This window comes from Suricata suricatta, chromosome 8 (genome assembly GCF_006229205.1).
Source record: "Suricata suricatta isolate VVHF042 chromosome 8, meerkat_22Aug2017_6uvM2_HiC, whole genome shotgun sequence".
Taxonomy (NCBI): Eukaryota; Metazoa; Chordata; class Mammalia; order Carnivora; family Herpestidae; genus Suricata; species Suricata suricatta.
Window position 1 is genome coordinate 26,125,629 of NC_043707.1, and position 12,925 is coordinate 26,138,553.

Genomic DNA, 12,925 nt, shown 5'->3' on the forward strand with positions numbered 1-12,925 from the left:
ACAAGCTCTATAAATACTTGTTCTCATTTCCTCTCTCATCTTCTTAACAGACATAAAACTATGTAGCATAATAATTATAGAAGTATATTGTTGGGTTCGTAATGTATATAGATGCAATATGCACATCAATAATAGCATAAAAATGTGGAAGATGGAATAGAGCTATATAGGAGTGATGTTTTTCTGTCTCACTGGGATTAGTTACTATAAATTTGAAGTAAATTCTGTTAAGTTAAGAGGTATATGGTAGGCTATAGAGCAACCATTAGAAAATAACAGAAATATATATGGTGAAAGAATAATTAGAAGGAATTTAAGTATTACACTAAAAAATGTTAAATCAATGCAAAAGAAAGGAGAAAGGAGAAAAGAAGAACAAAAATGACATGGGACATATAGAAGACAAAAAGTAAAATGGTAGATGTAAATTCAACTATAAGCAGTAATAACATTAAGTGTGAATGGCTTAAACAATTCTGTCAAGAGGCAGAGATTGTCACCCTGAATAAAAAAACAAGAACCAACTCTACTCTGTCTTTAGGACACACACTTTAGATCCAAAGATACAAATAGGTTGAAAGCAAAGGTATGGAAAAAGGTGGATCAGCAGCTATAAGAAAGGCAGAATGGTTATACTAATACAAACAAAATTGTTTTTAAAACTACATGTTACTACAGATGAGGAACATTTTATAATGATAAAAGGTTTAATTCATCAGGAAAATTTAACAATTCTAAGTATATATGCATCTAAAAGCAGAGCCCCAAAATACATGAAGCAAAAATTTGACAGAACTAAAGAGAGATAGACAATTCAATAATTATAGTTCAGAACTTCAATACCCCACTTTTAGTAACAAATAGAACTTGATGGAAACCCAACAAGGAAATAAATGACTAGAACAACAATATCAACCAACTAGACCTGAAAGATTTCTATAGAACACTCCACACGTGACAGTAAAACATATTCTTCTCAAGTGCCCATGGAACATTCCCCAGTATAGATGAAATACTAGGCCATTAAAAAGTGTCAATAAATCTTAAAGCATTGAAATCATGAAAAGTACATTCTTCAATCACAATGGAGTAAAATTAGATAACGCCAATAACAGAAATTGGGTAAGTTCAAAAATATATGGGAATTGAACAACATACTCATAAATGAAGAAAAATCCCAAGGGAAGTAAGAAAGTACATTGGGAGATGCCCTGGCTGGCTCAGTCAGTGGAGCATGTGACTCTTGATCTTGGGGTCCTGAGGTCCAGCCCCATGTTGGGTGGAGATATTACTTAAAAATAAAATCTTAAAAAAGAAGGGAGAGAGTTCTGTGTCACTCACTCAGCTGAGCGTCCACCTCTTGATTGTGGCTTAAGTCATTGTGGAATGTGGAGCCTCTTTAGGATTCCCTCTCTCTCTCTCTCTCTCTCTCTCTCTCTCTCTCCCCTTCTCCTACATTCATACATTCATGTTCATTCTCTCTCAAAGAAAGAAAGATGGAGGAAAAACAAAAGCAAAGAAAGTACACTGAGAGGCATGAAAATGAAGACACAACATACTGAATCTTGTGGGTTAAAACTTAAAGCAGTTCTCAGAGTTAAACTTACCATTGTAAATACATATATTTAAAAAGAAGAATGATCTCAAATCAGTAACACAACCTACCACCTTAAGACACTGGAAAAAGAAAAATAAATGAAGCCTAAAGCAAACAGAAGGAAGGAAATAATAAAGATCAGAATGGAGAGTCATGAAACAGAAAATGGAAAAAGATAGAGAAATTTAACAAAACCGAAAGCTGATTCTTTAAAAGGATCAAAAAAAAAAAAAGGATAAACCTCTACCTAGATTAGCCAGAAAAAAAGAAGGCTCAAATTACTAATATAAGTAATAAAATGGGAAGCATCACTCATTACCTTAGAGGAATAAAAAGGATTATAGGGGAATACCATGATCAACTGTATACTAACCAATTAGATGACTTAGATGAAATAGACAAATTTTTAGAAAAACACAAGCACCGAACGTGACTCCCGAAGAAGTCATAGAAGAATAGACCTGTAACAAATAAAGAGATGAAATTAGTTGTTTAATAACTTCACAGAGAAAAGCCCAGGTTCAGATGATTTCGCTTCTGAATTCTATCAAACATTTAAAGAACAATTAATCAGTTCTTCACAAATGTTTCCAAAACATCAGAAACAAGGGAACACTTACCAACTTACTCTATGAGATTAGTATTAATGTTACCCAAAACTAGGCAAAGACAGCACAGGAAAAGAAAACTATTGGTCTCTATGTCTCATGAATACAGACCCAGAAATTCTTAATCATATACTAGGAAATCAAATCCAGCAACACATAAAAGTGATAACACACCATGACCAACTAGGATTTGTCCCAGGAATTAAAAATTGGTTTAACATCCAAATATCAATCATTGTAACATACTATATATGTGGCACAAAGGACAAAAACTGCTAATCACTTGAGACAGAAAAAAAAATTAACACCCTTTCATGATAAAAACACTTCACAAGCAAGGAATAGGAGTGTACTTGCTGAACCTGACAAAGTACATACAGTACAAAAAACCCACAGCTAATATCATACTTAATGGTGAAAGTTTGAAAGCTTTCACCTTAAGATCAGGAAAAAGGCAAGGATGTTTGCTCTCATTACTTGTATTCAACATAGTACTGGAGGTTCCAGTCAGGGCAATTAGTCAAGAAAAAGAAATAAAATGCATCTGGATTGAAAAGAAAGTAGTGAAATTATCTCTCCTTGCAGATGACATGATATATTAAATTGCATATTAAATAGCTTAAGGAATATACACATACATACACACACACACACACATGCACACACAAACTATTGGAACTAATAAGGGAGTTCAGCAAAGTTGCATGGTACAAGATCAATACACAAAACCAATTATATTCTATATAGTAGTAATGAACAACTCAAAAATAAAATTAAGAAAATAATTCCACTTACATGAGCATTAAAAAGAATAAAATACTTAGGGATAAATTTTAAAAAGAAATGTAAGGCTTGTATATTGAAACTATAAAAACACCAATGAAAAAAATTAAAGAAGACATAAATAAAGGGAATCCATGTTCATAAATTGAAAGACAATCTAGTGAAGATGGCAACACTCCCCAGAATGATCAACAGGTTCAAGGCAAATCATTTCAAACTCCCAACTTCCAGTTTTGCAGAAATTAACAAGTTGATCCTAAAATTCATATGGAAATGCAAGGGAACCACAATGGCCAAACCAATCTTGGAAAACAACACCTTTAGAGGATTCACACTTCCTCATTTCAAAACTTTACTAAATAGCTACAGTAATTAAGACAGCGTGGTATTGACATCAGAGTAGACTTATGGTCTACTCTGGAATCATGGAATAAAACTGAGTTCAGAAATAAACTCTTATATTTACAGTCAGTTGATTTTGAAAGGTGCCAAGATGATTGAATAAGGAAAGAACAGTCTTTTCAGCAATAGTGGTGGGAAACTGGATATCTGCAGGTAAAAGAATGAAGTGGACACAAACACATAGGCCACGATGAACTCACAAAGGTTTGTAGACCTAAATGTAAGAGCAAAACCCATAAAACTCTTAGAAGACAATAAAAGAGTAAATCTTTGTGACCTTGAGCTAGATGAAGTTTCTCAGGTATGGCACCAAAAGCAATAAAAGAAAAATATATAGATAAATAGGACTTCAAAATTTAAAACTTTTGTGCTTCAAAGAATACTATCCAAAAAGTGTGAAGACAACCCAAAGATGGGAGAAAATATTGGAAAATCATGTATGTTACAAAGGACTTTTACCTAGGACATATGCAGAACTAATACAATTCAATAATGCAAAGACAAGTAACCCAAAGACTTGAAAAGATAATTCGACAAATGAGATATACAAATGACCAATAGGCACATAAAAAAGATACCCAACATTTTTAGTCACCAAGGAAATGCAAGTCAAAACCCTAATGAGAGACTACTCCCTATCCACTAGAATGGTTATAATAAAAAAAAGATAATCACAAGTTTCAGCAAGGCTGTGGAGAAATTGGAACCCTCATACACTGCTAGTGGTGATATAAAATGGTATAGACACTTGGGCAACAGCCTGGCATGTACCCAAAAAGTTAAATACAGAGTTACCATAAAACCCATCTGTTCCAGTGATAGATATATACCCAAGAGAATTAAAAGCTTATGTTCACACAAAAACTTGTCCATGAATGTTCAGAGCAGCATAATTCATAGTAGCTAAAATGTGGAAACAACTCAAATGTTCAACACCTGATAAATAAAATGTGATAAATCTGGGATTCCTAGCATGACTGATAGTGAGGCTATCTGTGTGGGGAAGGCCCTTTCATAAGATGGTAGTGAATAGTTCAAAGCTTTTGGTGTCCCATTTTACAGGGAAGAATGAACTTCCTAGAAGCTTTCTAGGTTCTGTGATTTTTGGAAAATTCCTCATCCTCTTTTTGTTCCTCGGGTTTTTCATCTGAAAAGCAAGGAGATTAATATTCCCTACTGCTGGTTTGTAAGAGAATTAAAATGATATAATATATAAGAGCATTGAGCTCATGGTGGGTACACATTAGACCTTAGATAAGTGTTAGTTTCTTTTTCCTGGCAGGGTTGGTATTTAAGAAGACCTTTATTGGACATGTGTCTGTCAGAGTCCTCTTGGTTGAAGCAATAGAAATAGTAGAGACTAGATGAAACCTAGAGAGGATTTATTGGCTCATGAAAGACAAGTGGGAGAAGGCAGGACCGGTATGGAGGATTATATGACTGGCCTCAGTGATGCCCTGATCAGGGCCTAGAGGGGACTCTCTCCATTTCTTGTCTCTTGGTCTCCTTACATGGTGGCTTCATTATTCTTTACTCCAATTTCTTTCATGTGGTGGGAAATTCAACCCCTGGTGCTTCTGGACTCACATTCTGCCACCTTGGCCTCCATTGAGAACAGTCTCTTTTCCCTTAGCTGAAAGGGAAAGTCTTTGAGAAGGATCTTGGTTGTCCCCACTTGTGCTGTGCATCTACTCCTGAGGCCAGGTGTTTGGGTACTACGGTACCCAAAGATACGCAAAGATTGGTAGTTTCCACTAGAACTATGAGGTTCAAGCTAAGAGGGTAACAGCTCTTCAAAAAAGGACTGTGCTGATCTAAGCAAGTGAAACAAAAAGTAACAAGCGCTGGCATTTGCACTCATTAGGTGCTGATGAAGTGGAAATACTACAGGTCCCATGGACCTGATTTCAGCCTCCATTCACCATCCTGGCTAGAAAACCTTGTGCAGTGAACAACTCGTACTGTGCATAGTGGTCCTGTGCTCCCAGACCTCCACCTCCAGCCCAAGGGGCTGATGTGCAGGATCCCAGAGCAGGCTCTATGGGCAAAGAGTTTGTGTTTAGGGATAAAATTCTCATCCAAAGTGGGAATACCATCCAGCTAGGTAGACTATCTATCTAAAGAGGTTAGCCAGAGAGAGTGTGAAGCTATAGTGTGGAAACCGGACTAGAGAGACAGAGCTCAAACCACAACGTGGTTGGTGGATTCCCAAAGGACTTGTTAGGTGGGAGGGCCCAGCTCTAGCTGGCCTTTTAGAGGAAACTTGTGACCCACAGTGGGCAGAGATGGAGCTCTCTATCCTGCAACTCAACTTGGCCACAACTGGGTTTCCATAGGGCTGTGGTTATAACTCAGTATTTCCCCTGAAAGCAGTGCAAACAGGCATGGCAAGCAAAGCCCCTGTGCTCCAGGTCACCAGCCATGTCCAGACTGCCCTTCCACAGAGGGTGGGCTAGAGGGAGGAGCAGCGCTGTGGGGAGAAGTGGCTCTGTTGGCAGTAGTAGCCATTACAGCAGTAGCAGCAACAGCGCAGAAGCCCCTGGAAATGGTGACAAATTCCCTGAAGTGTCATCTGCCTCTAAGTGGAACTGCCCCAGGAAAATAAGTGGGAAGCCCCCACTGGTTAATTGAACCTCTGGTACCCATTTGTACATCTGATTTTGCAAAGTCCTCGGTGGCTTGCGAAGGCTGTCCCTAAATTTCCCTTTCAACAGCACTTTCCCTTTCTCTCAGATGTTGCCCGAAAAGAACCGGGCTGCCCGAGAATGCTTTCCAGGTCAGATGGTTGGCTGCTTCTTCCCTGTAGCTAAATAAAGGACCATCTTCAAAGGTCGAGAAGGCGAGTCCATCTGGTCTCTGTGATTGCACTGGTCAGGGGAGTTCCAGCCAAGTCCCAAGCTTCAGCTATGTGGACAGTCAGCTCATACCACCCAGAATCTACATCTGGCTGCCAAATGCACCTTGCTCTGGCCACCCACATGCACGAGATCCAATGAGCAACAGCCTCAGCATTCTCCTGGCTGAACAAAGAGGGTGATTGCCACAAGCAGGGCTATTGTTCCCTTGGCATTGGCATCAAAGGCCCAGGCCAGCTCCCCTTTGTCTGTCAGCTGCTATTCAGAAGGAAAAGAGAAGAAAAGCAAACCAATAGGTTTCTTGGAAAGAATCATCTGTGGACGTGGGACGTTTGCTGTAGTGCTGCGCTAACGTGATTGTAATAACAACTTGTAAAGCTACTTAACATGGAGAGCCTTACCAACACATATTCCAAAATGTCACGGTGCCTGGTTATAACGGGCATACTGCTTCCTGGATTTAGAGCTGTTTAGAGTTGAGTCATCCCCGCCTGCTTATGTGTAACAAGGTCTGGGCATGGTGTTTTGGAGCAGATTATCACACGGACGGTAACCTTTTTACCCTACATCAGCATTAAGAACGTGTCATCTTGTCTTCAGATAACATACTGCAAGAGCCTCTTCCCCAGAAAGCCAGATTCTTTTTTCACCTGGCTCTTTGCCCATCTCATGCCACCAATAGCAATGGGCTCTTGACACCTTCACACGTGTCAGCCTGTTTTATTTTTTTCTGACTCTTTCGCCTGCACTGGAGGATGAAGGGTCAAGCAGATACAGTCCTACCCTGGCAGGAATATTTTTTCGTGTGAGGGTCAAAAATTTTATTTGCATTATGAGATCTTTCTGACACCTCAAAAAAGAACAGATAATAAGAATAATGAACGTGTGGTTTCCACCTATAGGCCTGAAAAAATGACAAAACAACAATGTCCTGTGTACCCATTCTGACTGATTTCCTTTCTCCCCACCATCTGGGGTCATTACTCGTCTCCCATGTTGGTCCTGCCATGCTCTCTGTGGGCTTTGACAATGATCCACCCACAACCTGTGTTTTATGTGTTTCAAAACGTTGTGTGAGTGGCATTAGGTTACAGTGCAACTAAAAATTATGTTTTGGCCTTGCCCAAGTCCACACAGAGAGTACTGGTTGATATGCTTTCACTCCTGTACAGTTAGAATATACTAAGACCCACTCATGTGTTTTTCAGGTGAGAGATATTTAGACTGCTCCCAGTTGTGTGGTTCAAGATCAATACACAAACATCAGATATATTCTCTATGGTAGCAGTGAAGAATTCACAAATAAAATTAAGAAATAATTCTACAAACACTTCGCTTTCTTACAAACACTACTGTAGCCAGCATTCTTAGGCAGGAGTACTTTATTAACATTTTTTTTAGGACCGATGGTGCATGGTGATAACACAAAGCAGCCAGACTCTTAGTCAGTTTTGTATTGTTTTTCAATTTTGAGAGACAATGCACTGTTTATCCAAGCACCCAGGGTGGATCCTGCCCACCAACACAGTGGATTCTCCACTGATCTCTTGGGCCATCTTTCCATCTATTTCCTGACCTGTGCCTGATCTCTTCAGCGTCTGTTTCCTGAGGTCAGTTGGACTGCCACCTCTGATTTCTTGTACCAAGTCTCCCTTCCACTGGACTCTGGCTTCCCTTGCCCCTTTGATTATACAGTTTCCAGCTATCCTCGGTGAAAACCTCACATAGTCTTGCCCCATATCCTGTTCCTGTGGCTTTAGATGCTCTTGGCAAGCATCCCTGCTGGATTCCTCAGGTCCCAAGAATAGAGATAAGAAGGGAGATGTATAGTGTTTTCTCTGAATCCCTGATACTCCTCACAGGGATTGGTGCGGAGAAAATGCTCAGTGATTGAATGATTTACTGAATAAAAGGAGAGGGCTAAATGGAATTTGATAGATGTGATATAGGTTGGGGTTACATAAGATCCTTCTAACAATACAAGTAGATTGACTCTCATTGAACAGAGAAACTCTTATGGAAACACTATGGCACATTGCCAAGTTATTTAAGACAGCATAATAAATCTGATGTTTCCTTTCACCTGACTGCATTCCTGAAGAATATTCAGTGTTCAACACCCACACATACATACACACTCAGAGGCATACATACCAACACTTCCATTTCCTGAAAAGATTCAGTGATAATCTATTTTAAGCACTGCTAAGCAATTTAAATAAAAGACTACCAAGTTGTCTTTTGAAGTAAACTGTTATTGAAGTGTAACAAACAGAGAGCGCACAAATCATGAGTGTGTGAGTCAGGTGAATAGTCATAAACTAAACTCACCTGGTAATCATATCCCGGAACATACCATCTCCCAAAGCCCCATTATTGTTTCATGTCAGTTGCTACATGATCTCCCTGAAGGTAACCACCAGTATTCTGATTTCTAACACTAGATTAGTTTTGCCTGATTTTCAACTTTACAAAAGAGAATCATATAGTATGTACTCTTTGCTGTCTGACTCCCTTTGTTCAATAATAAGGTTGTGAGATATATCCAACTCATTGTGTGTCACGCAATTAATTTGTTTTCTTTGCTATATAGTATTCCATTGTACGCATATATCGCAGTAAGATGTCTGCAGGACCTGACGGGCTTTGTCAGATTTCCCAGGCTGCTGTGTGGGGATGGGATTGGAAAGAATCACGCGTGGAAGGGAGACCAGTTGGAAGGTTACTACAGCTATCCAGAGAAGAGATAATGCTGGCTAGGAGCCAGGCAGTAGAATGGAGATGGAGAGAAGCAGACACAGGGGAGAGAAAACTTGGGAAAGGATGGAGCAGTATGGGCAAGAGCTGGTTCCCCACCTCCAGCAGGAGTTGATAGAGCTGCTTCCCAGATTTCTGACTTGAGCAACTGAATGAATGGAGGAGCCATTCTTCTGTTGAGGAAGACTAGAGGTGATGCAGATTTGGATATGTGGAGGTGGGGAATCACAAGATTTAAGTGTTTAATAACTTGTTATACCTCTGGGACATGCAGGTGGACAGACTTTATGGACAGTTTGGTGCTGAGATATTTCAGTCTCAAAAATTTGGTTTGTCCTAGCACTCTCCATCATGGAAGGTGAGGCATCCTATTGCTTCAGGGGAGGGCAGACATAGTTAAGAAAAAGGTGGTAAAGATTAGCCTTGCTTTTAAAATATATCACCTGGGGCGCCTGGGTGGCTCTATCAGTTGAGCGCTGGCTTAGGCTCAGGTCATGATCTCATGTTTCATGGATTTGAGCCCTGTGTTGGGCTCTGTGCTGACAACTAGCTCAGAGCCTGGAACCTGCTTCAGATTCTGTGTCTCCCTCTCTCTGACCCTCCACTGCTCACACTGTCTCTGTCTCTCAAAAATAAATAAAAGACATTAAAAAAATTAAAATATATCGCCTAATAGAATAATAATAATAATAAACTGTTGGAAATCCTGTCATTTGTTACAACATGGATGGACCTTGAGGGTGTTAGGCTAAGTGATATCAGCCAGACAGAAAGACAAATACTGTATGATCTCACTTATACATCGAACCTAAAAACAACAACAACAACAACAACAACAACAAAACAACAACAACACACTCACAAACCAGAGAAGAGACTGGTGGTTGCCAGAGGTTGCAGGGGGGGGGGTTGCTGGAATGTGGGCAAAATGGGTGAAGATGGTCGTAAATACAAATACAGTTATGAGATTAAGTAAGTCCTAGAAAAGGGGTGCCTGGGTGGCTCAGTCAGGTAAGTATTTGACTTCACTTCAGGTCATGATCTCACAATAGTGAGTTCAGACCCCACATCAGGCTCTGTGCTGATAGCTTAGAGCCTGGATGCTGCTTTGAGTTCTATGTCTCCATCGCTGTCTGCCCCTCCCCCACTCATGCTCTGTCTTTCTCTCAAAAAGAAATAAATATTTAAAAAATTTAAATAAGTCCTAGAATTGTATAGCAAAGCAACTATAGGTAACAATACTGCATTGTATATTTGAAAGTTGCTCAGCAGGACAATCTTAAAAGTTCTCATAACAAGAAAAAATTATAACTCTATGTGTTGACAGATGTTAACTAACCTTACTGTGGTGGTCATTTCACAGTATATACATATGTCAAATCATTATATTGGACACCTGAAACTAATATAATATTATATGTCATTATATCAATTAAAAAGATAAAAGTTTAAAAGGCTAAACAAATTTAGAAAATATATTACTTAAAAAAATACGAAAAGTACACCCTTTTCATTTGCAAGGGGGACAGATTTTGTGGAGAGAAGAAAAGATTTGTGATTTCCAAGGAGGTAAAACCTGGAGAACTCAGCAGAAGGTTTTCATTGTAAGCCCCACAGGAGAGAAGATGAAAGACAATGTCAAGGTAACTTCCCACCATTACATATAGTAATGGCTCTTCCAGGCAGAAGGAAAAGAGACTGAGAAGGTTTAGCGGGTGTGTGGAAACAGCAGGGAGTAAGAGAGGGAGAAAGAAAATCCTGCAGATGTGACATTGCAGAAACCAGTGGAGAGAAAGTATTTTAAGAAGGAGTGAGTAATCCACCTCATCAAATGCTGCCAAGAGATCAGGAAGGAAGAGAACCGTAGCGCCTCTACTATCAGTTTTAACAAGATGGAGGTCGCTGATGGTCTTCACAAGAGAAGCCTTGGGGCTTTGGAGAGAGAAGAGTGGGGCAAAGAGTACTAAAGACAGATGGGAAAGTGAAAGTATCTTTTGGGGAGGGTAATTCTTTGTAGGAACTTGGATGTGTTGTGGGATGAGAAAGAGCATTATTTGGAGGATTGGAGATCAAAAAAAGAAGGTTTTCCTAAGCTACCACTTCCTCACGCATGCTTGTGAATAGATGGACAGGATGGAGATATAGGAGCGAAGTCCCTGAAAAGGCAGGGCGAACGAGTCCTTCCATACTCCTGGCTACTCCTTTGGCCGTGAAAATTGGTGGCTGAGCTCTTCTCCTGTGCAGAGCATGGTTAGCTGATAGCCCGAGCTGCTGTGTTTCTGGATCTACTCCCACTGGCCTGCTGAGGCCGCCTCCCACAGGCTGTTCTTAGTAAATGAAAGCATGGCAGGGAGAGTCCTATGGCAATTTTGGCACAAAGACTCCCCAGGGCCCTGGCCAAACCTTTCTTGGAACTGTACTGTCATCAGAGACTCTTCTATCCAGTCATCCTTCCCCTACTCCTTCAAGGGTGCCAGACCTCCTTATGGCCTGAAGTCCCTCTCTGCCTTCTTTGCCTCCTCCTTTTTATCTTCTTCAGGCATTTCCCCCCATAAATCTCTTGCACGTCTGGTCTAGTCTTCACATCTGGTTCTAGGAGGACCCAAACCTACAACAGCTGCTGACACCCACATGAAGCTTTGCCTATTGGCTACCCTCTTCCCACTGTCAGACTTACCTCTCTCACTTCTGACTGGACAACTTCACCTGGGGTATTGCGGTGAGTGACCCCAGCTCGCTTCTTGACGATTTTCAACCCTTCAACTAAGTACATTGTTCACACTGCTCCCAGAGTGCTCTTAAAAAATAAACATTTGGTCATGTAATCTTTTATTTATTTTACTTTTTAAAGCTTATTTATTTACTTTGAGAGAGAGAAAAAGAGCATGCACGTTGAGTGGGGGCGGGAGAGAGACAGGGAGAGAGACAATCCCAAGCAGGCTTCCCACTGTCAAGCCCAGGGCCTGTCATGAGGTTCGGTCTCATGGACTATAAGATCATGATCCAAGCCAAAATCAAGAATCAGATGCTCAACCAACTGAGCCACCCAGGAGCCCCAGTTGGGTAATCTTTTAAAACTGAATTAGCTTCACTACTTACCTGCTTTAAATCCTACAGAGGCTTCTCATCATGCCTAGAATAAAATTGAAAGTCTTCACCATGGCTTCTGCGACACCTCGCATATTCCCCATGCTGTTCCTCAGTCACGCATCGCTCGTTCCTCTCCTCTTGCTGTTCTGCGGAAGACCTTCTCTCCAGATCTCCAGGTTCACTCCAGTTTCCGCTCCAAAGTCACCTCCTCTGAGACCTTACCTGGTCACCTGACCTGAAATTATTGCTCACCCCATCTCCACCGTTCTTTATCTCCTTATCCTGCTTCATCTTTTTCTTGACATTTATCATGCTCTAAAATTATATTACTTATTCACTTATTTGGGCTCAATAAATATTAAATTAAAGAATATCATTATTTAAAGATTCTGACAGCTATATATCATCTAGAGCAACAGGATTGGAGAGAAATAGAATGTGAACCACATATGTAGTTTCAAAGTTTATGGGAGCTCTCTGTTATGTCCTAAGCTTTCTAAAGCATGAATGGAGTTTGGCAGTTGTGTGCAGGGAGGCAAATAAAAACCCTGGTAGCCATATAGCTTGTGGCCAGACCAAGCCCACCTCATAGGCGTGAAAGTGTTCTACTCTTCATAAAGGAAGCACTGAAAGGAGAGACCTGTGTCTTGGCTTTACCATGTAGTCCTATGACCTTGGGCAGGTCACTTGGGTCCAGGAAGGCAAATAGGTTTTATCATTCATGTCATCTTCTAGCAATTGATGGTGGCTGCCTGGAGGTCTGCTGTGGAAAGGATTCTGAGGCTTAGTCTGAGCTTCCTAGGAGAATTAGTGATGTCTGCCCTGGGCACCAC